Below are 5,550 nucleotides of genomic sequence, written 5' to 3' on the forward strand. Positions count from 1 at the left end.
TGGTCAACGTAAATTGGGCAATCCCCTAACCTTTTTCTAATGAAATTTGAACTATTGGACTTAGAAAAATGTAAAGTTTTGAGGACTTGGGGGAGTGACTTTGGCAACCATTTGTATGTGGTTAGGTGATTTTTAGGTATGAACGTGGTCAATGTAAATTGGGCAATGACCTAACGGTTTTTTCTGATGAAATTTGAACAATTGGACTTAGAAAAATGTAAATTTTTGAGGAATGGAGTTAATAATGGTTTGAATTTTTGAGTTTATATGCCTAATGGTGTTCTAAGACTTTTCGAATAGAATAATGGACCACTCATGCTTAGAGCAAAACATGTGTATTTAAACACAGAAATCAAATAGGCATGGATGACGAAAATTGCATAGCACTTAGCATATAAACAATAGATAACATGTCCTAACATACATGTGACCTTTTAAGCCAAAGGTAGGCCTAGCGTTTAAAGGATGTATATGCCATTTGTAAACGTTCCATTGCCCCCACAATTTACACAAACTTTATGAACATATCAAATGGGATACATAATAGGGGTAATGGGTATAATTCTAAACTGAACCGCCATGAAAGGTCCTTCGTTTTTGAAATTCTTGGCATTTCCAAACACCTTTCAGAAACAAATAAGCTTCCTTCGACAAAATAAGGAAACTAAAAAAAATACCAACCCCGAGGGACAATGGTTCATACAATTTGGCATATACATCCTTCAATTTTAACATGTAGTTGGATGCCGTGTCTTCGTGTCATAGACTGTCTTGACACAAGGGGATCTACCTAATGGGCTTTAGATACGTCTCAAATATCCAAAACCTGTCTAATAGATCTTTGGATTTGGCTTAGCTCTATCCTAGGCATATGCAAGAGTGGGCTTTTCGAATGACATTGGACCTGAGCGGACGACTCGGGGTGAACCGTTGTCGGCCGTTGGGTGACTGCACACCAACTTAACGTTCAACGTGTTCCAAAGAGAGGGTGTTTCGGGATTTTTGTGAAGGCTAGACCGCGAGCCCGCGTGTCGCCTTTGAAACCATGATTTTTGGCAGGAGTGACGGAGTTTATGATATGCATGCAATGACAATATACATATGAAATTTAAACACACAATAAAACAAAACAAGTATTACAAATAAAGTTAGTCACACACGTTAGAATAATCCTTATGGTTAGAACCTAGATGAATCCCCAGCAGAGTTGCCATCTGTTACGGTCTGCTTTCACGCTCGCGCATAATACTTCTCATAACTTTGGCTCTTTGTCGTGAGCAAATAGAGCCATCGCCTAATTTATTGAATAGGAATTAAGAAACAAATTTAAAGGTTAATTTTTGAAAACCTTTAAAAAAAATTCAGAGAACGGGTAAGGGTTTTGGTGATCCCGCGAGGAAGGTTTTAAGCACCTCGGTATTAAGGATCTGCCCAATGTTGTTTACCTATGGATCTAACATTTTACGGTTAAAAATTTGTATAACTTGTTTGTAAAAATGTGCTTAAGATTCATATGTATAAGGTTTGAAAGAGGCATATTCATGTCTAATTAATTAGAAAAAGAAATACATTTTGTTTTTTGAAAAATGAGCTTTAGGGAAGGTGTTTTACTTTTGAAAATCATTTTTAGCGTTTCAATCATATCATTAATTCTATAATTGAGTTAATTATGAAGGAATGAAACTCTTCAATGTGTACGGTTTATTAAGACTTTCAATTATAAGTATAACTCAACTTCTTAATCTGTTAATGTATTCACTTGTTTATTGCTCGCAAGATATGAGAGATCTTTAAGCTATTTTACAAGTTCTGGATTTTTGAAATAAGTAGTCTTTTTGTAAAAAAATGTTTTGACCTTTAAACTTGAAATTCTGGATGTTCCAAAAAAAAAAAAACGATTTAGAAAATATATGTGGCACATAACGTAATTTTAGAAAGAAGCAAAATAGTAGGCTTCGAGCCTTCAATTAAATTCGAGAAAAAATCAGTTTTGTGTGCCTCAACTTAAATTGGAAACGAATTGGGCAAGTGTTTCTCTTTTAAAGAAAATCTAAATTTACCAAATGCCTTTTGACTTCCAAAATCAACTCCAACTTATTCTGAAACTCACTTTTTATTTCAAAATAATTACTCTTGACAACATCAATTAATTCCACTCCACTTTGAGATTTATCTGGGTTAAGAAAAGTAAAATAAGGTAAAGAGTTAGTCATGTATTACAAATTAATACACAAAGGCAAAATTAAAATGAAGTAAACTGAATTTGATGGGTTCAAAGCCCATTCGCTGCTGCCTTCGTGATTTGCAACTGTAGCATATGTGTGACGTCTTTTGCTGAGGCTAACGGGCTGACTCGATAAGGTTATGTTGGGCCTGGCCCAACGCCTAATGTGGGAGAGAAGTCCATTGGACTCGTCGGGGTTCATATGCAGCAGTAAAATAAAGAGAAGGCAAGGATTAGTATTCTACTCAACATATGATAAATTGAAGACAATGTTTGCTGCTAATATTTAACCAAATAACACTTAAACAAACAAAACTTCTATGATACTAAATTTCTAGATCGCACACTAATCCTTCCAGTTTAATTTTGAACTCCACCAATATCCAAAAGAAACATTGTTGGTAATAACAAAGGCAAGCAGATATTTCACTAATCACCATAAATTAATTATTCCCAACATTGCAGGTTACAAACATTCTCAATTGCAAACTCAACAAGCAGTTTCTAATAAATAAATAATAACTCAAACTGAAATTTCAAACTAAGAGGCCATATTATCGCATCAAATGGCCACAATATGTTTTCAGGAGAAACAAGGTTGGTTCTTGAGGAGAGAAGCTCAACATTTTTGTCACGGCCCATCCCCGTGGGCCGCGACTGGCGCCCTACTTGGGCACCCAGACAGACTTACATATCCAATTATCATATCCAAATTTAGCTCAGAGTTCACAATAGTTATTTTAAACATAATTTAAATCAAAACTTGTCTTAAGCGGTCGTGCGTACCAAAATATCATATCGGAACAGATAGAAGCGGCGGAATGCACATCGCCGATCATGTGTACAAATATAAACATAAGGGCCATTTTGGCCACCATAACAGACGGACCGCATTAAGACACAGATCGTAATCAAAACAGACACATATAGGACCCTCGACCCACATATATGACTACAGGCCTCTACAATTACAAAACGAAAACATATGACGGGACAGGGCCCCGCCGTACCCCACATAGTCAAGTATACAGATACATATACGTCACAAAAAAAAATATATACCGACACATGGGCTCCGGATCGAAAGGAGCACTCTGTAATAGCAGAACATGTGGCCTACACTGGCAGATCACGAACCTCTGTACCTGCGGGCATGAAAACGCAGCCCCCGAAGAAAGGGGGTCAGTACGAAAGATGTACTGAGTATGTAAAGCATAGAGTGCAGAAGTGTAAACCATAACCGAAAACAAACAGGATACAAAAAGGGGAATACTGACCCGTATATCAAAATCTGTACCAAAAACGTATGCACATAATGCAGATAAAAATCATGCAAAGCTCAGGAACGTGGTCACCCCTCCGACGCAGGTGCCACACACAGCATAACACCGGAAGGTTCAAATCTCCGTACATCCCCGAACACACACATATCATCATAACATATCACCAGCCATATCACAGCATAACTCCAACGGAACCCGACCCTATGGCGAGGTCTCGGGAACCGTAACACAGCATACGGCCGAATTGATCATAGTGCGCACGAACCATAACCGGCCCGGGAACCGGTGAACGAAATCATAATAAGGGCACGAGCGGAGTCGTGAGCAACAATGCAATTTACATATCAAAATACTTTTGCAAACTTGACAAAATCATATGTTGACTTATTAGTCAAAATAATTCGAACAATTAATCAAAACGGGGTTCATTTCACAAAAGTATTTCCAAAACGATAATTATGGTTCAAAATATAATTTAGGATATCGTGGCAATCAAAACATTATTTTACAATAGCCAAGTTCATAAACAAAAGTCTTTTGCCGACGTTATACAAAAATGAGCCTTATAGGGCAACCGAAAGAGTCTCGGAGTTAGCGGGCCCACCTCGGGTCAAGTCGAGGTGGCGAACATGAATTACGAACATTTGGGGTCTATGAAATCATACGTGAAAGTTTCGAAGCGATTCGAATACACTTACAAAGGTTTCGGACATTAGATCACTTTTTAACACAAATGAGAGTTTTATGCTTCAATTGAATTGAATGAATAGTACCCAATTTTTAATTCGGATTTCTGAGAACAGAATGGCCTCCAGGGCTCCGATGTCGACCTAGTATACCTAGGACATGCCAAAAGAAGGAAATGGGGTAGCCTTACATACCTTTCGCGCTCCCTACGCTTGTCCAAAATCGAATCCCGTTTCGCTCAGAATCTACAAATGGTCAAAGTCACCAATTAGGAATTTCAAGACTTTAAGAATTCATTTAACTTCATATTTGTCTACCGAAATTTCGGCAGCACTTCCCCTATACATATAGCACCCCCGAGAATTCAACTCGGCCAAAATATTCACAACAACCCAACAACAACACTAATAACAATAACCATAGCTACAAAACACACAATATGGCACAACTAACCTTCTTCCCGACATAATGTCACAACCTTCATTCCAACTTCATATTTTCAAATCAATATCAACATCCTCACATTCATTACTAATTAAGACCATGACAATATAATTCGAGAGCATTTCATAACATTTCTACAAAATATTCATACGATATACAAAGTATACAACTTCCCACCAAAATCATAATTCATTCAAAACTTCTAACCTTTGACATACATATTCATAACATGCTTCCATATCCCAAATTCATCAATAATCATCATAATTTGCACCTTAACAACTCCATTTTCATAATGTCATAAAATCATACTAAAACGACATAAACTTCTACATTCCATTTCAATGCAAACTTATATCATTTCATCTTCATTTACATTGCAAGAATCACAACTAACATGTTAAATCAACATTTAATTCATTCCCATTCCATTCCCTATATCACACGGCCAACCTATACATTTCCAACTTCAACCAAATTCATTCCACTTTCATTCTCAATATGAATTTCATCCTACACACAACTAGAATATAACATAAATTCAATCCACCATAAGCATACAATGTATATATATACACGGCCATGGACCATATTCCATACCCACTTTGCAAACTCCCATGTTTTCATGAATCCTACTCATTTCCATACACTACAACACAAACAAACCTTCCTAACATAATAATATGGAATGAATTCTTACCTTTTCTCTTCAACTTCTTCAAACTTCCACTTGCCAACACAAGTGCTTTCTTGCCTTAAAAATTATACCATCTTGAAGAGCATCCTTGAGTTAGTAATATTGCTAGAAAATTATGATTTTTGGACCAAGATTAATGGACTTGGAATTTTTTTCTTTTCTCTTGGAGGGGGCCGAAACCCTCCCCCTTGTTCTTGCTCTATTGCTTTGTTTTT

The 5,550-nt window shown here is 36.8% G+C and overlaps 1 long non-coding RNA gene across 1 annotated transcript; it reads right to left on the minus strand.

Annotated features, from left to right (window-relative positions):
• Positions 1 to 2,987: 2,987 nt before the first annotated feature.
• On the minus strand, positions 2,988 to 5,550 carry LOC132599692 (uncharacterized). Its single transcript, XR_009566943.1, has 3 exons — positions 5,339 to 5,550; positions 4,389 to 4,439; positions 2,988 to 3,369 (listed from the first exon to the last, which is right to left on the minus strand). It is a non-coding gene; the product is annotated as an uncharacterized LOC132599692 (long non-coding RNA).

The sequence above is a fragment of the Lycium barbarum genome, chromosome 6 (genome assembly GCF_019175385.1).
Source record: "Lycium barbarum isolate Lr01 chromosome 6, ASM1917538v2, whole genome shotgun sequence".
Taxonomy (NCBI): domain Eukaryota; kingdom Viridiplantae; phylum Streptophyta; class Magnoliopsida; order Solanales; family Solanaceae; genus Lycium; species Lycium barbarum.